Below are 24,557 nucleotides of genomic sequence, written 5' to 3' on the forward strand. Positions count from 1 at the left end.
GACAGCACTTTTTCCTCCCATCACCTAAATATGATTGTCCCAAGGCTTACACCTTGATCCTCGGCGTTTATTATTCTAATCATAATGAAGGATTGAATCACAGCCACATTCCTTATATCCATCCCAAGAAAACTAATATCTCTAAAAGAGATACAAAAGAGAACAGACCTAGGATGGACCATCAGGAGATGTCTAAAGTACTGTAAACTAAAAATGAAATCCTAAGCCCCTCAAGCAACTGAATGGACACCCTCCTGGCCAAGGGGACCCCAAGATAATCTTGGAAACTAAGTTCTTGGCCATGACGAGGGATAGGAAGTCAGACACACCTTGCTAGACCTCCTCCCTCGCTAACTACCATTAGCTTTTCTTCCCTAAAGACTAAAGAGAAACCGGCCCTTTCAAAGAACTCCACCACTGATGTCTACCATCCATCTGACGCTGCCCCTCCTTTTTGCCTGAACAGACACCACTGACTACAGAGTGGTTTTGGCCAGTCTATGGAGAATGCACAGTAAAGGTCTTTGTGTCCTCTGCTTCACCTTTTGACATCAGAGGGCCAAACACTCCACCCTCAGATGATGCTAACCCCACTGCTTTTTGCACACAGGACCCAAGAAGGGGCATGAAGCTCAATTGCACATGTACACGGTTCTCTTTTCATTAATATTCATGAGTCTTTCTATAGCTGATTGAATATGTAGATTTGGCCACTCTGCTCAGTATAAATTCTTGATCCCTTTGTCCCTCTCTCAAAGTATCTGTTTCTGGCTTCTGGTGGGAGGCTATGCTTCCAAGCCTAGCAGAACGGCCACTTTCAGGCTGCAACACTTTATGAGAAATAAAGCTCTCCTTTCCAAATTTTTGAACCTCATCATTCTTTAGTTGGCAGTAGAAAGGTAGAGCTGGATCAGTGAAGAAAGGAGGGCCTACAGGAAAAAGAAGAAGAAATTCAAAAAATGTATTTGGTTCTTACTATGCACAGATGCTATGCCATGTCCTTTCATATATATTACCTTCATTTCTTTCTCAAAACAATCCTGTGAATTAGGTACTTTTATTTATCTTTACAAGAGTTAAGGAGCTGCACAAAATGACACAGCTATGATCCAGGTTATAAAAGAAGGAAGCCAGACTGATGTGATGGAAAAAACAGAGGCTTGGAGATTACATAGCTTTGATGCTACCACTTACTGCTCTATGGCATCGGTCAAATGCAACTCTCTGGTCTTCAGTTTTCTCATTTATAAAATAAGGACAAAATTAGTTGATTACAAATGAAAGGCTTATAAATAAGGTATATAAAGTACCTAGTACATAGGAAGTGCCCATCAATAATTGTTATTCTGACTCTATGAATATCGGTTATTTTCATTAACAAAAGAATACAACACTAGGAGAAGGAAGACAAGAGAGTTTCAAAAAGAAGATCTAATGTTTCTTTCAAGGCACAGATCCAAGCCCAGCTGAAGCCCAGCTCTCTAGTGGCTGCACAACCTTGTATCTATAAGGGGCTTGTCTGTGAGAAAGACAAAGGGGCAGGTTCCCCCTGTGACTGAGCAAGAGTCAGTGCAATAACTCGTCACAGTCATCTTGTGAGCTGGGAAAATGCTCAATACAGTAACTCGATTGCCTAGAGACCATATGTCCCCAAATGAGACAGCTCAGATCACCACTGAATCTTAAGAGAAGCTGCATCTATGCTTTCTGGATATGTTGTTTTGATTTCAAAAAATGTTTAAGGCAAATACAAGTGTGGTTTTTAAAAAAGAAACAATAACAACATAAAAGCAAAGCATATACGCCTTGGTGGATTTAGAAAAATTAGACTACAAAAAATGCTGACTTTTCTCTACACTCACTAGATAGCATGTCTTACAATATTGTACATTCCTTTTCCCATAAAAATAAATAAAAATATGATAAATCAACATGGCAACCCAAAATGAATTGACTAAAGAAAAACACAAGCTGACCAGAAGAGCTGAGACACGCATTATAGCCCCTGTAAGTGTTTCAGACAGCAGCTGCAGACTGTTCCCAGACACTCTGATAATGGAGAATATAATTAGTTTTCTTCAGCAAAGAAAAATAGAAGACTGATGAGGTCAAAACCCATAAATTAATTCAATTTAATGAATATTAGTGTTTGTTTCAATAAATCCCATGTGCTCAAAACTGCAGGTCACAGAAGACATGCAAAACACAAAGAACAGGCAGGGCATCCAGGTAATCACGCATTCATTCATTCACCTACTACTTATTATGCACTGAGTGTTTGTCAAAGACTACGTGCTAAACTTTGGGAATGAAGGTGAATAAGATGCAGTTTCTGTCCACAGGAATCTCATGGTCCTGTGGTAAGAGACAGCAGCAAATTATCCCAGCACATCTTATCAGTACTTGGAAGAGGACAGACAGACTGCCACCTAGAGAGATAATTGGAGGGGTGGGCGGGGTGTAAGACAGCAGGTGGAGGGGGATAGAAGAATTTCTAAGGTCAAGGTGTAAACTGAGACTAGAAGGACTAGAAGGATTTATTCAGACAAGCAAAAGGCTAAGTGACATCATTCCCAAACACCACAGGCCAGTGCCAGTCCACAACTATTTCTTCAATTGTCTCTGGCAAAATGAGGAAAATATAGGCAATGTGTGAGGTTTTCATAGTTTATTTTAATTAGTGGTCTTTATTCTGAGATGATGTCCTTTCTACTTTTTAAAATGTTAACATATAAAGGCTTCAGTGAAATGGTGGTATTTTATAATTTCCTTACTTGCTGTAATACAAAATCAACACTATTCATGTTTTTATTTATTTGGCAATTCTCTAGCCCATTAAATCCTAAATTTGGGAAACTCTGTGCATGATGCATCAACAGAACCACCAGTCCTTGGCATGATCAATCAGCAGAGTACACACAGCAAGCAAATAAACAATAATAGTTTATGTAGGAGATTAATTGCATAAAGTAGGCAGGACCTCCATTACAAAGGACTTTAAATGGCTGGCTAGGAAATTTAGGCTTCATCCCATAGTTAAAAAGGATGAAGGTGACTGTCAAAACTGAGGAATTAGTCAGTATAATGCTGGGCAAGTCCCTACACTTTTTCTCTGGTGCTTCTTTCTAAAATGTTAATGCTGATAAGCACCCAACCTACCAAGCTTTGTGGGTACATAAACCACAACTGAGATGAGCTGATGATGTTCCCCATAAATTCTGGTGTGTTGCCCCAAAGGTAGAGTGTTAACATTAATAAAACCCTCCCTCTCCTCTAAATAAATGTATAAACTAACCAGCTGTTAAAATCTCCCCTCCTGGCTCTTTCTCCTGGATCACCTTTGGCCGGGATACTGCCTACCAGGGTCCTAGAATAGGACATGAAGTGAAGAAAACCAAAAGACACTTCTTGGGTTCTAATAAATGAATGGCACATCTTTCCCCAGACTTTGATTTTTATTTGTGACGGAGGACCACCTAGTAGCAATCTACTAAGTTAATTTTAAGAGTTATTAAAATTCAGTTTTCAAATACTAGAACTGCCACATGTGAGAGTTTACCAAGGATTCTCATTCAACATTCTCCAAAGAAGCCTGGCTGCTGAGCAGCAGTTGGCAGTAGAACAATGCTTCCTTTGTGCACAGACACATGCACGGTTTGGAAATTCCCACAATTGTCGGAAAAGACATGTTTTATCAGTGCATCATTAGTGTTATGGGGACTTGGATACAGTTTTCAATTGCTATTGCTCTTGTTGGTAAATATAAATTACTTTAGTCATTGCTGGATTAACCTAAAGCAGATTGTTTGTATTTGGTGTGCCAACCAAATAGGGGTGTCACGGAAATGAAAAAAATAAAATAAAATAAATTTGTAAAAATAATTTGGTATTTAAATTCCTAAAACCATTAAAGGGGTCCCGATGGACACAAGCAAAACTTTACTAAACTGAGTATACCATATTCTTTTCAATGCTGAAGTCTTCTAAAAGTTTTAATCAGAACTTTTAGTGAGCTTAGCAAAAAACTTTGATTTCTTGTGAATTACTGGTCTAACCCTTTGGTATACAGAGATGATAATTTACATTGATATTTTATGCTATAATTTTGGAATAACTTTTAAATTTGAGACATATCTGTATAACTTACAGTTGAAATATGAATCATCTATAAATGTGCTGGTAGAGTCTGAGCTCATGGAGGCAGGCCATACCGAATCTGATTTCTGGCCCTATCTCCTACTACAGATGAGACCTTGAGTATGTTCCATAGCCTCTCTAAGCCTTAGTTTTCGTAACTGGACAATAGAAATTAAATAGTGCCTCCCTCATACATTAGTAGAGAGAACTAATAAAGCTCATATATATAAACCCCTTTGCATGGAAACTGTCACATTTCTCAACCACTTAGGCATTAGCAGCAGTAGTATTATTTAAGTTCATTTTTTTTCAACAACAGTAAAAATAGGTAAGATAAAAGGGCAAGAAAGCTCAGCACAGTCAAGCTACCAAATAAACACACTTGAGTTTTGCCGATGAAGGAAATAGGAAAGGAACAGAACAAATGTTGGAGGAGTTATCTCCACACAGAAACCATGAGGCATAGAAAATGGGACAATGGCCAAATACACTGAAAATGAGAAGCAAGAGGATTCTAGCCTGTGCCAAAGGGCCTGGATAAACATTTGTCCACAAATGTCACTTATTTCAGTGAATCTAGACAACTAAGCTGGATACCCTCGATGTTGAACAACAAAAAAGAATCAGTGGAATGTACACTTAATTGCACTCATATTGATGAATTTATGCATAAAGCCAATTTACCAATTTTTACGCTAATGATTTTAACTTTCACACAGGTACTGCTATATCTGGAACATGCCAGGAATGTCTATGGAGCCAAGAGCATGTGTTGCCAGCAGGAAGGTGCCCCAGGCCATATGGACTGACCAATCAGTGTCCAGATACCTGACACCAGCAGATATGCTCAACTTATGCCCTGGTATTTGCTCATAATGCAAATTTAGAAATTTTCATTCTTTAAAATGTCTATCTCTTTAAAAAATATTTTGGTTGCATTTGTTCCATGTAGGTGTGTCTATGTTTGGGTTTGTTGTAGGGTAAGGGGTGCATTTGGAATAAGTGTTTTGTGGTTCTTAAAGCCGTGAGTTGGTTTGTCTGAGGAGGGATAAAGGAGGCAATTAAGGATGTCAAGGAGGCTGTTTTCCCCATCCATCCAGACTCCTGCTAGCTTAGTTCCACCACGTGTACAAACAGCTGCTGCAAAATGGGACAGGACAGAGAAACTGACAATATGGCTACATGAAACCCTGCACTCTCCCCCTCCTTCCTCCATGCTCACTAGTACAACCCTTCATGGTACGTCTTTAGCCATCAAAGAACTCTCAAACATGATTATCCCACAAGGCCAAAATATGTTAACCCAGAGAGAAGAAAGGCAGCCGGTATGCCTCCTAACACAGTGTTTAACCTCCTCCTCAATGTATGCCATCATGGTGATAGCTTTAACTTTTCAGTCACCAGAGCATCTACTGGGAGGATCACTTGAAGACAATTCAGTGCATAACTGATAAAACCTACGAGAACACATCAAGAATCCTGATAATTTAAAGAAAATTTTAAAGAAAAAAATGCAATAACTGGCTCAACTAGCAGAAGAAAACTAAATTCCAGTCCAGATTCCATGATATAGAGCAAGAGGACCCGGGTAGTGTCAAACCTGTCCAGTATTGAATTGTGTATCTTCCTTCTCTTCCATGAACTTTACAAAATCATTTCCTTATTCTGGAGGATTTTCTGTTGTGTCTGTTAGATCTGCCCATTCTATGCCATTCCCATTGTTTGCACTCTAGACTGGGCTCTCGGCATGACTGTTTCTTAACTCACATCCCTGGCTCCAGGCCTGCCTCTCCCAGATTCATGCTCCTAATCACAGTTACCATGTTACTTACATACTCCAGAGCTGACGATAACTCTCAAACTCCAACTGAAGCTCATCCTAACTGCCCCAGGTTTTCTTTCATTTCTCCCACTCACATAATGCTGCTCAAACCAACCATTCAGCTAACTCTCAACCAAAAACCATTTCTCAGATTTTTCTCAGGCTCAGAATATGCATGACTGTTTCTCTGCCAATTCAAATCCCACTCACCCTCAAGATTAAGTTCAGCTCCTCTCTGCTACCAAGTACCAGCATTTAATTGTCTGACCAACTAGTTACAATTACCTGGAGATCAGAGACTATGCCTTACACTTTCTTTATATTCTCCCTTGAAGCTGTCCTCATAGTAGAAACTCAATAATGACTCGTTGAATTTAAAAAAAAAAAAAAGTGCTAAACAGAGTTGTAAATTCTATCACTTGCAAATAAGAAGTATCTATTTCTGTCATTTTTCCTACTCCTTATTCATCCCCATCCCAACCACCCATCACAGACCTGTGCTTCACTGACACAGGACTTGGTTTAGAGCAACCGTTCTTTCTCCCAGTAAGATTCATGCAGCAATCCCACTGCTAGAGAAAATAGAGCAAAATTAACACGTACTGATTTTTAAAACCTAGAGAAGTTTCCTTTCTGAGCAGAACATCTATTTTGCCTCTTGCTTTCCATTTCCCCACAAGAATCTAAACTATTTTCCTTCTCTACCTCTCATGCTCCCTCCTAAAATAATGACATTTCCAGAAACCGGATTCTTTTGATTTAAGCATCTCACAGTGAGCTGTGTTTCCTTTCAAACCGAGGACCTATAGTGAAGGGCAAGAGGAGAATGTGCAGCAGCAAACCTTGAAGTAATGAGGGAACTAAACACCTCTGAACAATCCAGAAGAGATAAGAGTAGTTAGGGCAAGCAAAAAAATACACATTCACAAACCCCTTAATGTAAAAAAAAAAAAAAAAAAATTCCCCTCACAGACAGGCAATGCTGTATGGTGAAATCATTGTTCTTAGAGTCAAAAGTCCATCAGGATAAACAGCTAATGCCTGTGGGGCTTAAAACTTAGATGATGGGTTGATAGGTACAGCAAATCACTATGGCACACGTTTGCCTATGTAACAAACCTGCACATCTGTACATGTAGCCCAGAACTTAAAATAAAATAAAATTAAATATTTTAAAAAGATAGAATTCTAAAAAAGCTAAATACTCTGTTTAGGAAAATAAAATAAGAATTAAATATACAAGTAAATATTCTTAAACAAGAAGTTTCAGTTCTTAATAACATATAAATGAGTGAAATTCAAATAATAAATCTCAACAAGAATCATTTGAACTTGCAAAACAATCTTAATTGTATCTGATAGAAAAATATGACACAATAGCACAGAAAATTCTGACAAAGAAACAGTGACTGGCCCAGCATATATTAAAATGTACTATAAAGCTATGGTATGGCTTTAGAAAAGAATAAGTGAGACACAACTATGGAAGAAAAGTGGGACTTCTGAAATAGACCCACACATATCAGATTATCTAGAATGGATGAACTTGGCATTACAAATTAGTGGGGAGAGGTGAATTTTTGTTTTTGTTTTAGTAACATCTGGTGGAAAAAGTTGGATCTCTACCTCACTATACTAAAACAAATCACAAATAGATCTCAAATTTAGATGCAAAAAGTTAAATCATAAAAATACCAGATGAAAATGTTTCGGGCTGCACGATTCATGACTCGAAGGCTCAAAAGCTATAAAAGAAAAAACTGATGAGGTTGATTGCCTGATAATTTTTAAAGTCGTTATGGAAAAAAATTCAAACATAAACGTAGGCAGTCATAAGACAAATTGAGAAAAATATTTGCAACAGATGTGACAAAAATGTCTACTACATTCCCTTAACAAATAAGGAACACTTAGTATCAAAAAAGAGAAGATGAACCACCCAAGAAGAAAGTGGCTAAGAGACATGAATGTGCCCCTCGCAGAAGACAAAATCCACAGGGATAATAACACATAGGTAAAAGAGAGCTGAGTCTCACTCATCAATACAATTAAAATTTTTCACCTATATATTGGCAAAATTGTTTAAAGTTGATAACATTCAGTATTGGGAAAAAAAAACCAGGCTTTCTCATACACTCTTGGTCACAAAACAGATGACTTCAATTGGAACACAATTCATAAATATCAGTGTAAATCTAAATGTGCTGTCTCACGACCCAGAAATCTTTCCTTTAAGAAGCTACCCTGTGGAGATAATTGCAGGAGCAAAAAACATGTTTCCAAGGATTTTTAAGGCTTTTTTTATTTTAAAAAAAGGAAAGGAGAAACATTATGGTCAATTCTAAAATCATTTTATATTTTATCTATTTTAAAAAATAAAATAGTATTGCTTTGTACTACACATACTAAGTGGGGTATCTACTGATAGACATTGTGGGTAGGAAAGAGGATATTGTTAAAAACAATTTATTACGTGATTTGATTTTTTATTTAATAAATGTGGATGAGTTATCTATTATGATATAACAAATTATCACAAACTTAGCAGCTTAAAACAGCCAAGACTTACTATCTCACACAGTTTATGAGAGCCAGGAGTATCTCAGCTGGAGGGCTCCAGCTCAAGGTCTCTCATGAACTTGTAGTCAAGCTGTCTGCTGGGGCTGCGGTCATCGGAAGCTAAAGGATATGCTTCCTAGTTCACTTACGTGGTTGTTGGTGGCCTCAGTTCCTCACTGGCTGTCAAGCAGAACTGCAGTTTTTTGGCACAAGGGTCTCTCCATAGACTGCCTGAGTGGCCTCATAGCATGGCAGCTGGCTTCCCCCAGAGTGAGTGATCCGACAGGGAGAGAAGGAGGGCACTCAAAATGGAAGCCATGGTCTTTTCATAACCTAATCTCTGAAGTGGTGTGCCATCTCTTCCATAGCATCCTATTCTATTCTAGTAGTGAGTCACTAAACGCAGCCTCCACTCGGAGGCAGAAGATGACACAAGGGCATGAATACCAGGAGTGGGGATCACTGGGAGCCATCTTAGAGGTTGTGCATCACCATGTATGACACATGTTGAGTGTATCTAGATATTTCTGTAGACACAGCTGTAAAAATTCATACACAGTAAGGAGATTATATATCTCAGTTTGTTGGGAATAGTCTTAGTTTGTGCCTGTTGTCCTGGCATAATTATAGCATTTTATCTCAGGTATCCCAGTTTAAATAATGAATTATACTCTAAATAGGAAAACATCTGGAAGAATAGACATCAAAATATTAACATTGTTTATCTCTAGGAAGTGAGACTGATAAGACTTTTATGTTTGATTAATACACTTGCATAACACAACAAATGCATTATTTTAATAAACAAAATACACATTGAATTCTCTCTCTGAATAACTCAAAACATTATCACATAGATTCCACTTCAGAGACAGTGACTATAGCCGAAAGGAAAGTCCATGGAGATTTCAGCAATGGAGAGAAATGAAAGAATCACTTCCCTTTTCGGGTGCGCAGAAGTCTCCACACGATTCATTGCTCCACTCCTGTTTCTCAGTTGTACAGTCCATAGTTTCCCTGAGTATAGTATGGCTGGCATCTTTTCTAGGCTTCCACCTTACAGATAAAAGGGGGAATTAAGCAAGTGGGCTGTGAGAGCTAGATAGTTAAGAGAGCAAACAATCCTAAAGCTAAGCCACTGGGATGAATCAGAGATGTTAGGCAGAAAGAGGAAAAAAAGAGACATCCTCCTTCCCCCTCTTTTCCCTGCCTCCTTCTCAAGCTAAGCCACTGGGATGAATCAGAGATGTCAGGCGGAGAGAGGAAAAAAAGAGACATCCTCCTTCCTCAATGCTTTATTTGAAGTGCTCTTGAGGAATGGGTGATATAAACAGCCTTTGATTTTAACAATAGCAAAATAGAATAAAGTGTTAATTCACCTATACAAAATGAAATTTTATCATTTGCGATTCATTCCTTTGCAGTAAGACACTGCAATATAAGGAGCTATCAGGCTTTGACTTGAAGCCCTGAATGTGAATGTGGATCTTACCGCAAAAGTTCAGCACAGTAAGGAAGTTTGCGAGTCCTAGAGCCAGACAGTCCATTTTCTAACTATGTAACCCTAACCAACCAAGGTCCTTAAGCTCTTTGTGGCTCAGTTTCTCCATCAAGAAAATGATGATCTTAACATCCACGAACATCCTTAAAAAAGGAGCTGACGCATAGTAAGCATTCATTAAATGCTAGCTCTGGGCATTACTGACTGTCTAACTGCCCTTAGGTAAATAATTGTTCACAGCCTGTTTCTTTGTAAAATAAGTATAATAATATCTTCTTCATTTTGCATTTGCGAATGTTAAATGATAACACTGTGTAGAGTGCTGAAAATAGTGCCTGGCATATGGCAGACAGAAAATAAATAAATAGCAACTTTATTACTGAAAATATCATCATTATTGTCTAAAAAATGGAGCTGATCTAGGGTTAAATTGACTGATAAAATCTGCATTAAAGCATCTAGCACAGTGCTTGCATACAGGTGGTACTCAATAAATGTTCATTAAATCTGAACTTAATTTTCCATATTGCATCTCTATTTTAAAAGTCCAAAGAGAATTTTTTGGACTGCTTATAAGTTATAAACCTTGACATCTGATACACGAGGAGCAATCTTCTGGCTTCTTTATTGGTTCTTTCCTTTTGTAACAGAATGCTCAGTGGGATTTTATGCCAGAACTATGGTTTAAGTCCAAGACTGGAGATGCAGCTTCTGAGTATGCTGCATGAGTTGGGAGAGTCCGTGGACATATGGCCCTCAGCAGGGCTGGGGGAAGGGTCTGATTGGCAATCCAGCGCCACCACTATAATTGCCCTTCACCTTGGCGAACATGAAGGGAAAATTGGGAGCAAGAAGAACCTATTGAGAATGGGGATTCTTCCCTCCCCTGAAGAAGAGGGAGGCCCCAAGAGAATCAAGGTTGGGGGTACCTAGCCAGAGGGGCATCATTCATCATTCCCCATTTGGAGTCTGCTTAGCTAGGAGGTGTGTTGATCTGACCATGAGCTTCCTAAGCAAGAAGAAAAGGAAATTTTTAAAAAGACAGTGAAGAGTGATTCTAAATGGTGAAGAAACAGTTCAAGACATTCATGGTAAGCCCCCTAAAGAGGAGATGAGGGGCTTGGGCATCTCATTTGTAATGGGAAACCTTGATTTCTTGCTCAAGATGAAACAGAATGGACTCAGTTGAGCATTTCCATATGACAGACCTGCAGCGATCCTTTAAGAAACGGTATACAACAGATTGGATCTTTACAAATTATGTGAATGTATTAAATTATCACATGTACCCCAAAGCTATGTACATCTATAATGTATCTATTTAAAGAAAGAAAAGGAACTTAGTCGGTGTACAATAACTAAGCTTCATGAAGGTTCAAAGACTTATCCAGGGGATAAGCATAACCAAGTGTGAGGATTTTTCCCTCTTATCTGGGAATTACAGTCAAGGCCCCACCCTAAGGCCAAAATAGGCTAAGTACCCCATCTTTTATGTTTACCACTCCACAGGTTTTCTAACAGGACCAGTCCTGGCACCACCCAGCTGACTTATACTGGGGAAGGAGCTGCCTTGGGAGTGGCATGCGTTTGCGGTGAGGCCACAGCTTTTCACCCCCACAGAGAGGGGAGACTAGGGCTTTCCCTCCCTGCCAACACAGAAGAAGGGTAGAGGAAACTCCAAACAAATCACCTGTAAAGAAGCGGAGCCAGGCGCCGTGGCTTACGCCTGTAATCCCAGCACTTTGTGAGGCCGAGGTGGGAGGATCACTTGAGCCCAGGAGTTCGAGACCAGCCCAGGCAACATAGGGAGACCCCTTCTCTACAAAGATAAAAATTAAAAATTTGCTGGGCCTACAGTCCCAGGTACTTGGAAGGCTGAGGCAGGAGGATTGCTTGAGCCCAGCAGGGCTGCGGCAAGCTATGATTGCACCACTGCACTCCAGCCTAGGTGCAGAGAAAGACCCAAAAAGAAAAGAAGGAAAGAAAGAGAGAGAGAAGAAAGAAAGAAAGAGAAAAAGAGAAAGAAAGAAAAGGAAAGAAAAGAAAAGAAACATGAAGTGAAATGAAGAAAGGAAGAGTCTGCAGAACCAACCAGACACCAGACACACCAGGCACTGCACTCCTGGATCTTTTATCAGGCTGTCCATCTCCCTGTGGATGGAGTGTTTATCAGGACCCCACCTAAGAAGGCTATCCGCCAGGTGAAAGAACCAGAACACCTTGCCATTAGAAGGCTGGGCAGCCAGGCAGGGTTCACGCGGAGCAGCCACACCCAACAGAGAAAGGGACTATGAATATTCCCCTCCTCCCTGCCCAAACTGAAGAAGCAGCTCCTAGAGGAGGGTGGAGTGGGTTCCACCTCAGAGATTGCTCTTCTTGCCTTCCGCCGCAAGTGCCTAGAGGTTCTAGAGCCTGAGCAGGCGGAGGTGGTAGACGCCAGAATTTTCATTGTGCTTTAAAATAAACAAAACAGCTAAAAGCCAGAGTGAGACTGTCCCAAGAATCAAAGTGGATAAAAAATTAATAAAACCTGGCCAAGTTGTTCAGAGACCCATTAGAGCCAGCTAATTGGGGTGTGGGGTGGGGGTCAGGAGGTAGATTTCACATGCCATAGTTGGAGCAGCTATTAGGAAACAATAAAGTGACTGTGTTTTTACCCCAAATTGAGACTCAGCTCACTGCCTACTGACTCAGCTCACCAGAGAGTCTTGCTGCCGGCCCCTCCACTTCCTCTTCTTTGCTATTGCAGGGTGGCAGGTTGAGTTGAGAACAGTTGCTTACAAAGTGAGCAATCCCCATCCAAGCCAGCCTGCCTCTGTCCCTTTGATTCTACCAGTAATTGGGCTTTGTGTTCCCCCATGGGCTCATGTATCTTTCAGCAAGGTTTTAAAGTGCTTTTCCTCTCCAGCATTTCACATGTTGCATAGGTTAGCAAGAGTCCAAAGATATCATACCACTGAACTAGACAGAGACCTCTGGCATCGCAATCAGGATTCAGGCACCACACTGGATGGACCAGAGTGGAGATTAGGGCCCTTTATGGACTGAATCAAATACAGGCAGACACAGCTAAGTTCTGAAAGCTAAGGCAAACCTGTGTTTGTTTTTCCTTCCATATAAAGAAGTGGAGAGACTGGAGAATGTTGCTGCTCCTTTCCCGTTGTGTGCTGCATGCTTGTTTGTTGTATGGGGGAAGGCCCACGTCCTCTTGGCCTATCACTCTGTTCTCAGTAACTAGCATTGTGCCTGGCACATAGAAGGCATTGAATATATATTTGTTGAATAAAGGAATGAAGGAGTGAATACATGAATTAGTAGTGAATATTTAGAGCCTAAAGTCTTAATAATAGACAATAAGTGAAACTGCCCCCTAAAAGGTATTCAGACAGCTGTCTACCAGCCTTTCAGACAATCTGATGTTTTTATTCATCCAATACTCATTAGACATTTAGTAAGGCTGTGACCAGGGACTTGAGACAGACAAATATCAACAAGACTTCATTTCTGGTCCCAAAGCACCAAAGCAACAGTATGTAGAGCCATTTCACACAGATGCAAGGGCGTAGAAGGACACAATGCAGACGATATCGGGCAATGTCATCACAATCACCAACACCTGACCTCCAAAACATTGACCCAACAAAATATCATCATTGGAATTTTTGTGCCTTTTTACGACACCTCCACCCTTCACCAGGTGGATACGATCTGCTCCAGATTCATGCTGAAGACGTTTAATTTTAGTAAATAGGAAAATGACTCTTAAAATTAGAGTTGTGAAACATAGTATTTCTATTTTATCTAGGACACTTTTCTTTTTCCTTGAAATCTCTACCTTATCATGAAGTAAAAGTTCATTTTCCTTTTTAAGTCACAGTTTTATTTAATTGCTTAAGTCCTAGAAGAAAAAAAGCTATTGCTTTTTAAATGGAGATAAAACACCACGCTAATTATCAACTGTACTGTAATGGAGCGGATAACCATGAAAAATAAAAGCACATGTACCACTGCACTACATAAATTCCTCATAGCTTGGTCTCTGCAATCCCAAATGAAGGGTTTACCTGCCACTGTACATATCCAGTTGTATGGGGATCTTTTTTCATTGCCTGACCTATTGTAAATCCACCTAAGGGAAATTCTATCGTTTAATTTAACAATCATAATATATCTATTTATGCAATCACTTTGCACACTGAAAGAGGGAAAACCCCAAATCTGCACTTAGCCAAAGCCAAAGATTTTCTATGAACAATCAAAGATGCCAAATATAAGAATTGGTGTTTACTGATGGTGGGAGTGTAAATTAGTTCAACCATTGTGGAAGACAATGTGACAATTCCTCAAAGACCTAGAGGCAGAAATACCATTTGACCCAGTAATTCCATTACTGGGTATATACCCGAAGAAATATAAATCATTCTATTATAAAGATATATGCACACATATGTTCATTGCAGCACTATTCACAATAGCAAAGTCATGGAATCAACCTAAATGCCCATCAGTGATAGACTGGATAAAGAAAATGTGGTACATATACACCATGGAATACTATGCAGCCATAAAAAGGAATGAGATCGTGTCCTTTGCAGGGACATGGATGGAGTTGGAAACCATTATTCTCAGCAAACTAACCCAGGAACAGAAAACCAAACACTGCATGTTCTCACTTATAAGTGAGAGCTGATAGATGAGAACACATGGACACATTGGGGGAAACAACAACACACCTATCAGGGGTGGGGTGAGGGAAGAAAGAGCATCAGGAAGAATAGCTAATGAATACTGGGCTTCATACCTGGGTAATGGGATGATCTGTGGAGTAAACCACTATGGCACATGTTTACCTGTGAAACAAACCTGCATATACTGCATATGTACCCCTGAACTTAAAATAAAAGTTGAAAAAAAAAAAAGAAAAAACCGATATAGAATTAAATCAACTTAAAGTCATCAAATGACAATGTTATTCATGATCATAAAAATAGTAAATAAACTAAATTTCCCACAAATATCATTGGTTAAATACATTTAATGATATTCATATGACAGAAAATTATGCAAGCTTTAAAATGTATGTCTGGGCTAAAGTTTAATGGCATGGAAGAAATGCTTGTAGCAGCATTCGTTTTAAGTGAATAAACTCAAGGAGCAAAAATTTTTAAAAGATTTTAAAAAAAGAATTGGCGCTTCAAACTAAAAAGTGTGAAAACATTAATTCTAGAAATTTATAAGCAGGTAAGTGTTTAAGATGTATACAAAAGGATGGTCACCACATCATTATTCATAAAAGTGAGAAATTGCAACATAAATATCCAAAACAGTATATTAATTAAATAAATTTGTATCTATCCTAACAACGGAAAATCTTATAGCCATTAGAAGAGATGATGTAGACTGCGTATATTATTACTAGAAAAATATTCGCAATGTACTGTTGAATTCATTACACTTTTGTTTCATTTATACACACATTGGCATTGAATGATCCAGAAGAATATAAACCAAAATATTAGCGATGTTTGTTAAATGTCAATTACTTTTACAAATGAAAATCGTGTTGCTTTTATCCTTTAAATACCAACCTTGAGAAAGTACAGATCTTTAAAGAGGCTTTTTAATTTCCTATGTTCAGCTATACAACAAATACATATGAAGAAATCATTAAAGAAAAAAAGTCTAACGTAAATTTGTCAGCAGCATAATCTTTTTTAGAAGTATTTTTATGATAATACTTGGACAATAAATAATTATTTTTCCAAAATAAAAAATTATAAAGCTATTTTTTCACAAGTTAGTAAATTAAAAATTATTTAATTATATGAGAAAATACTGAAGGTATAATTTTGAGTAAATAAAAGAGGATATAAAATTAAGTATACAAAATACATACAATTTAGTAATACACACAAACAAACATACACAAAAGAGACTGTTTACTATGTGTTCTTCTGAGTGAGGGAATTTGAGCAGGCTTTTTCTTCTTTTTACTACATTTAAAAATTTTCTGTAGTAAATATGTATTCTTTCCAAAATCAGACAAATAATAAACACTATAAATTGTTTAAATGAACATAGGAGACATACAATCATGTAATATATTTGTTTATTTTATCAATAATGGAAACAAACTAAAGATTTTGCATCCCAGGCAAGACGTAGTGGGACAAAAGGCCCTTTTCTCATTGTGGTCGCCTGGAAATCTCTGATAGTGTCTTCTGTGTTTAAGATCTGAAAAATGGAGAATGTGTGGCTCTGAATTCACTTCCACTTCCTCCTGGCACCTAATTAGAGTGACACAGCTCTTACGGTCTCGGCTGCTTCCCTCTCATGTAATGCCACAGCTAGAAGACAGTTCAACAGAAAGGGATAAAAATCGATTCCTTCAAAACCCATTATCATTATCCAAAACAGTCAAACTGTAAGCCTTGGAAACCCACGTTACTTAGTTTCTTACTGATTTAAGAAATGAAACTAGGAATCTCCTCTTATCTGTGGAGGATACATTCCAAGACCCCCAGTGGATGTCTGAAACTTCAGATGGTACCAAGCTGTATATACCGTTTTTTCCTATACATACATGCCTATGATAAAATTTAATTTATAAATTAGACACAGTAAGAGATTAACAATAATAACTAATAATAAAATAGAACAATTATAACAATATACCTGCATCATCATTCTTGCATTTTGGGGCCACTGGTAAAATAAAATAGGTGTTCCTTGAACATAAGCACGGTGATCCCACGACCTAGATGGACATTAAGTGACTCATGGGCAGCAAGTGTCAACAGTGTGGAGATACTGAACAAAGGGAAGATTCGCATCCAGGCAAGACATAGTGGGACAAAGCAAAATCTCATCACACTACTCAAAACAGAGCACAATTTAAAACTCATGAATTGTTTATTTCTGGAATTTCCATTTAATTTTTTTGGACCAAATTAACCATGGACAACTGAAGCCATGGAAAACAAAACCACAGATATGAGAGAACTGCTGTTAATTTGATTATAAATTTTATCAAATCAGGGACCACATTCTTGTATTCATCACTGTATTTCCAGCACCTAAGTGGTACACGGTAGACATTCAACAAATGTGGTTGAATGAACGATTGAAATCAGTTGATTTATTGCTGGGCTCTGCTGTCTTCCCTAAAATTTTGCCGGCCATAGTACCGCACCCTCAGCACTAACTCTGTGAAAAAAGAGGGTGTGTCACAAAGTCATATTTCATTGTCAGATATTCTTTTACTGAAAGTACAATTAATAGGCACAGAATGTGTCCAAAGACATGGATTTTCTCCTCATTATGGACTAATAATTAGCAATTATCCAGCAACTAATCCTCTCAAGGTAACTATTGCCACCTGCAGCTAAGGCTCAGCAAGACCAAGTAAATTTTTCAATGTCACAAAGTTGATAAATGACAGAACCAGGATTAGATCCTTATCTCTGGGAATCCAAAGTCCAGACATTTTCCAGGTGGGAACAAACTTCCTGTCATCCCACCCAGCCAGGTGAGGATGGTTATGGAGTCTACATTCGTTATCTGATTTAATTATCATCGCAAACCTATGAAGTAGATTAGCACATTATACTCATTTTTCAGATGACGCAACAAAGGTACAGAGAGGTTAAGTAATTTGCCCAAGGTCACACAGCTCCTGATAGAATCAGGTCAGAATGAGAAGCTAAAATAGATTATTTTACCAGAAATCTATCAAATCCATCATGAGAGAGTGCATTAATGATACACAGTATCATTATTTCCAAGATGACTCACAACTTTGTCAAAAGACTAACAGACCACACTCTATACTAACTTACATAATTATTCAATTGATCCAACTAGTTTCCTAAAACACTTTGCTCTCAAATGAAGACTGATAGACTCCCAAGTTACAAAAAAACCCACTACAATTTTTCACTTGAGTATTGATTATACAGTACAGACCCAAAACTCTCCAACCACCTCCATTTGCAAGGCAGAGAACAAAAGTACAACTGTATCTAATACTGAGAAGTTATCATCAAACCAACAAACTGATAAAACATATTCTATTCTCCTCCCTGGACAAATAAACCTGCATAACAATCTGGAATGCCAGATTCAAATTTAGCCTCCTGAAACTCCAGGAAGTTTGGTCCTGCAACCTGGGGAACAGGGCAAGCCTATACCACTTGCATATGTGGGCCCCACAGCACCAAATCAAAGTTCCTTCCACCATGTCTCCCTCAAAGAGCTGTCCCTTAGCTGTCCCTTGCCCCCTCTGATGTGTGGCCTAGGATTGTACACACCAGGGAGGCAAGCTATTCTCAGGAAGAAGACTGGGTAAAATGCCCCACGCAGGCAGGCAGGCTGCGGAAGTAGACTTGGGTCATTTGGGCAGGAAATTCCAGGGTCTAGAAAGGTCCCATTAACACCCTGCCTCATTGAGAAAGGGTGAAACCAGAGAAAAAGAAGGATGTGGCCCCTTAAAGTATAGGGCACAGAGCATGGACCCCTCTCACCAGGGATTAAGGGGAACATTAATGAAAATCTTAAACAGCTGTTACATATACGTTCGACAAAGACGGTTGCTTATATAAATATCCTAAAATGCCTCCCCTCTCCTGACCCTTCCCTAACCAGGACCTATCTATCAAGTACAGTTCATTCAGGCCTCTTCCAGGAGGCCTTCTCCAACAGCTTGAGCCCACAGAGACACCTCTTTTCTCTAAACGTTTAGTCAAAGCATTTACATTGTAGTTTCCAAATTTAGTTCTTAATTACGCATACTTTCAAGGTTTCTTAAATCCTGTCGATTGGGCAGGTTTTGTTTCTGCAAATCAGTGGTTCTCAGTCAGGGGCACTTTTCCCCCAAGGAGGTATTTTGCCAAGTCTGGAGACATATTTGGTTGTCTCATTTAGTGGACAGAGGCCAGGGATGCTGCTGAACATTCTACAATGTACCGGACAGCACTCCACAACAAAGCAGTATGCAGCCTAAAATGTCAGGAGGGTTGAAATTAAGAACCTCTGCTCTAGAGTAAGAGCTCTTTGAGAATACAAAGGATGCTTACTCCTCTGATCTGCTACACTGCCAAACAGAGTGCTGGACACACAGTAGGTCTCATTAAATATCTGTTGACCAATTGGGTGGCTACCTGGTTCCACACCTTCCTAAACATTCATTCACATGATATCTAAGCAAAATTTAGTGTGCCAGGGACCATGTGGGCTCTGGGAATGCAACTATGAATGAGGCACAGTTCCTGTCTGTGAGAAACTTAAAATTTAGCAGGGAAAGCAGGCAAGTGCACTCATATTTTTAATACATCATGACTAATGCACCTGTCACTACCAGTTATTTGTATATTTCTCTGTTTATTTTCTGTCTTTCATCACTATCCTATAAATTCCAGGAAAGCAAAAATTTTGTTCAGTTCACAGCTACAGACCCAGCATCTCCTATCCAATAGTAATAGTGGTAGACACAGAGTAGTAGGTATTTTGAATAACTGAAAGGATTACAATCATATGAGCATGGTATAAAGAAAACAGAGAGGAGGAGTTCTAAGCACAGCCTGGGAAGGAAGGAAGGAGTAAGGGAAGCCACCTTGAGGAGAACTAACAAGGACTGAGCATTAATTATATACTGGAAATAGTTCTAAGCATTTCAAACACATTATCTAATCTAATTCTTACAACAATCCTATAAGAAGCCCCATTTTACGGACAGAGAAATGAGCAATGAAGGCTGATTTGCTCAAGAACACAGCAAGTGATGGAATCAGAATTTGAACACAGCTGACTTCAGAACCTTTGCTCTTAACCACAATAATGCACTGTCAAGAGATGAGAAGGAACTGGCCAGGTAAAAGGCAGGAAGATGTGGCCTTAAAGTCAAGTCATTGCAGGTGGAGTGGATGGCTCGAGCAAAACCAATATAGCCTGGCCTATTTCAGGAACCATAATTATTCCAATATTAGCAAAGACTAAAAAGAAAAACTGATGAAAGATGACATTGGAGAAGGAATCAGAGCCAAATCATGAGAGAGATGTATACAGCATTGCTTCATTTATCCAAAATTAGCAAGGAACAAGCATGAGGTTTAGAATTAAATAGCTCCAGGTTGGAAACCAAACTCCATCATTTTGTTCATGGATCTCTCTAAACCTCCATATCCTCATCTGTAAAACAGGGAACATACACAAACCTACTTTATAAGGTTGCTTTGGGGGGAAAAAAAAACATATATAAGTGCTAAGAACTAGGCCTGGTATATTTTACATATCCAATAAATGTTAGTGATTGATTTTTGCTATTGCGATTATTGCTGATGAGATTTTTTTCCACATTTGTAAATCTGCAACATAACTGTAGCATATTTTCTTGAGCACCAAAACTTATTATATTTTCTTGAGCACCAAAACTTATTAAACCGTCTTTTTCCTAAACTACCTTTCCAATGTGAATTCCATAAATCCCCAACTTACAAACACTAAATTTACATTTTATCTGTACAGATGGCTGCACCTACCCTCATCCTCTCCACTCCCAGCGCATTTTTCCTGCCACCGGGACAATTATGGAAATTGAGCTTTTAACATCCCTAGATTCAAAAATAGGCAAATAAAAGAGGCCACATAAAGGTGGAACTGCTGAAAATAGTCGTTTGTTCAGAATTTTGAAAAAGAAAGAACTTGACTGCTTAGAGTAATGGTTACCACCCAATGAGTCGACAGAATTTTCAAAACAACCACTTCATTGTATTAACCTCTATTCTATTTCCTAAACCTACTGGTAACAGTGATGCGCCACCTCTGCTGATAGCTAACACGCAGCCAGTACCATTAGATCCTTGATGTTTGTCCATTTCTAATGAGCCACACCTTAAATACATTCAAAGATTCCTGGCTTCGTCTTACCACCCAGCCCACTTTTCTATGGTGGTCTCCATGGGTGACTTAATAACTTTCCATACAGTAAACACAACAGGCACTTCTAAATCTCTCCGCCTTGATCTTTGCTGTTCTCTCTGCCTGGCATATACTTCTATCCTCACCTCTTACCACTATGCCACCCTACCATCCTTGGAGGCTTACTCCAAACGCCACCTCCTCTCTGAAACCCGATTTCCCTCCCTTCAGTAGAATTAAATGTCATGTTCTGGGAACGTCCCCAGCACTTCACTGGTGTTTCTATTGTTATAACAATCACGTATTAAACAGAGATACATGGCAAGCATCATTCCAGGTGCTGTCTATATGCTATCATGTAATTTTCACCACAAACTTGTAAGACATTCTTATAAGCCCCAATTTGCAAGTGGAGGAACTGAAGCTCTGAGAGTTGGACTTACCAATGATTGCACAACTGGAAAGGGATACAGCCAGAATTCCAACCATGTTCTGACAGCTCCCAAATCCATAAGGTTTTCACTCTGCTATGTTTCCTCTCTTTGATGGCCCTATTTCCAGTTAGTTAATTATATACATTATCTGTCTTTTCCAGGGGATTATAGCAACTCCCTTGAAGACCAGGGCATGTTCATTTTCATAAATGTGGATAATGATATATCAATTTATACAAGATTCTTATGAGGATTAAATGAGACAATACATACTAGCATAGTGTCAGGCAGATAATAAGCACCTAATAACTTGTTAGCTTAATTGTTACTATTATTGTTACCATGTCAGGTGCCACGAATAAAGCCTTGCACATAAATTCTGAATTCAGGTTCACTTCTGAGGAGCAAATGAAATGGGTGAGGATCTGATGGAAGAAACAAACACTGCTTTGGTTTGGCATTTCCCACAATATCACTTAATCAAAAGCAACAAGAATTAAGAAAGTTTCTATAATAGGATTTATTGATTCCTTTATCTTTCTATCACCACATAAACATTAGGAAAACTTCCTGTTCCGTTCAAAACTCTTACAGCTTTCTTACTTTCTTCCTGCCATCTCCTATGCAGTTTGACAAGGTTCTTCTCTGAGAATTCAGTACATATCAAGCACTGAGCTAGAAGAAGAAAATTACAAAAGTAAATGGAAGCACAGAGGGCAAAATAAAATCTTAAATTTTGGTGTTTATAAACATAGTGAAACACTCTCCTTTCTCTTCACAGAATTTAACCGTATGTTAAGTCATCATATTTATTTGTGTGTCAGTCATCCTCTACTAGGAGGTAAGCTCTTAGAGGAGGCAATCTATCCATCCTATCCACTGCTATCCCCCAGGGCCTAACACATATCTGATGCAGAGTAGTCACTCATGAAATATTGGTTAATTGACTGATTGCAAATGTTTGTATTTATGTATGTATACAAATCTATATTTTTACACATATATGACACCATTCCATGATTTGTGAATAAATGCACATATGTCTCCACATATAAGTGCACCTTGTGCATTTGTGTGCATATATTTGTATTTATGCAGGAGATGTTTCAGACTGGAGAAAAACAGATGCTTGTTTGTCAAAGTTGTGTCTCCTTAACATGATAATGGCTTCTGACTGACCAGTCTAATATTTAACAAATAAACACTACTGCCATATACTAACAATCCAAATGTTAAAGAACATTAAATGTGCAGGTAAAAAATAATTAACTCAAACCATGAAACTTCTACCTTTCAAAATGTCTTGTCCCTGTTCATTAGCGTAAGTGTACATGGCTGGGGAGAGGGGTAGGGACCAATAATGTTTACCTGTAAATCTGGCAGGAGAAACATTCCAAATTCTCATGGGCTGCCCAGATTTCCTTAAGTTGTAACATATACCAGAAATTATAATTTATAACAATTATAAGGCAACCATTTTCTGGGTACACAATGTACTAGATACTTGGCATCAGTTTTTATTAAAAGTGTAAACCTTCTAACAACTCTGCAATGTAAATAAACAAGAAAGCCAGGACACAAAAAATATAGTAACTTGCCAAAGATTCTCTGCTGTTTATCTAGTCACGGCATACTCAGTGTAGAAATTCAGAATTCTACTCTGAAGCTCAAACTTATTTCAATAAGCAATGGTGCCTTTTACATGGTTTTACAGCCACTAACTTTGAGGGATATGTGTTTAGGTAGTTTTCATAGTGTATGGATTTTAATAAGTAATTCTCTGCACATAGAGACCAGACCAAATAACAGCCAAATACACTGAAAATTACTCCAGGCTACAGAAAGCAAGGAACAAATGAGTCTCAGAAACTATCAGCCTGTGTTTCTCAGAATATGAAGCATTTTCCACTTGATTGTGTCCTCTAACAAGAAATCTATCGTCTAACAGGGCTTCATTATTCCTCCTCCTATATTAAAAAAATGGACTCTTTATTGCAAACCAGTGGGAAGTTCTTAACTCATTTCCTTAGATCACTTTAAATGAAAGTGCTTTCTGTCTTTAGGGAAAATAATTGCTGGATGTGATGCCTTTTGCCTGCTTTTGAGTCCTACAATGAATACTGTGAAGGAAAGAAAAAATTAACCCTTAGATACTCTTAGGAAGAGTGAGGTTATTTTTAAATTCAATGATGGTAGAGTTCTAAAAAGAGAGAAGGAACGTCCTCCCTTCCAAGGAGAATGCAGTTGCCTTCCTCTAAACAAATTGGCTCTGTTATCTTTTTAACTCTCTTTCTAGGAGGAGGCCTGAGAAGGAGAAGGAAACCATATGTTTAAAAAGTTTTTTAAAATGTATAGATGCTCCTGAATATTTGTAAATAACTGCAGTGAAAAATGTTTACATTAGAACTCACCTGCCCTGGCACTGATTAGAAAGATCCTCTGCAGAGCAGAGGAGATCATTTCCAACCACCCAGACCACTACAATCACAGGAAGAAGCCAACAGCAGCATCTTCAGCCCCAGAGACTAAAGGTGAAAGGGGCACCTCGCAGTGGTGGAAGCACCCGTGTGTTCCCTCAACATGCCTGGGGAGGTGGAGAGGAAGGGGAAGCAGCTCTGCCTTCCCTCCAGTCTAACTACACAACCCCTGCTGCTGTAACTTATTTTTAGACATTTAATCTAAAATTCCCAGAAAGGAAGCGGATCTACAACCTCTGAGTGATTCTCAGAGTTCTGATTTCCAACCTGGCTTGGGGATTTTGTTTGTTTTCTGACTTCAGGTGCCTACTTAAAGTACATCTCCCATCTTCCAGAGGCATCCACAGTCTAAGCCAATAAAAAGAGCTGGGAGATTTGGAGCTTTAAGTGATGAAAAATCCAGCACCCACAGGTCAAAAGTAATGACCTTGGGGAAGTTACTCATCCTTCTAAAGAATCAATTTGTGGTCAACAAGATGAGATAATAATACTAGAAAGTTGTTCGAGATTTCAACACAAAAACTGCACAGTATCGTCTCTTAGCAGGACGTCAGTCAGTCTATGCACTCGCTGTGGGCACACTGCGCAAAGCTGCGGGATCCGTCCATGTTTCCACCGCCCATCACTCCGACGTTGGGGATTTATGTTACCGACTGTGCACTCCACCTCGGGGAGATGCCTTTTACCTGCTTCTTGTTCCCTACAGCTTCAAA

The 24,557-nt window shown here is 38.8% G+C and overlaps 1 protein-coding gene across 3 annotated transcripts in view; it reads right to left on the minus strand.

Moving 5' to 3' along the window:
* Positions 1-24,557, minus strand: part of ST8SIA1 (ST8 alpha-N-acetyl-neuraminide alpha-2,8-sialyltransferase 1) — a 174,702-nt gene that overhangs the window by 113,812 nt on the left and 36,333 nt on the right. The gene's annotated exons all lie outside the window — the stretch shown is intronic.

This window comes from Hylobates moloch, unplaced genomic scaffold, assembly GCF_009828535.3.
Source record: "Hylobates moloch isolate HMO894 unplaced genomic scaffold, HMol_V3 SCAFFOLD_8, whole genome shotgun sequence".
NCBI lineage: Eukaryota > Metazoa > Chordata > Mammalia > Primates > Hylobatidae > Hylobates > Hylobates moloch.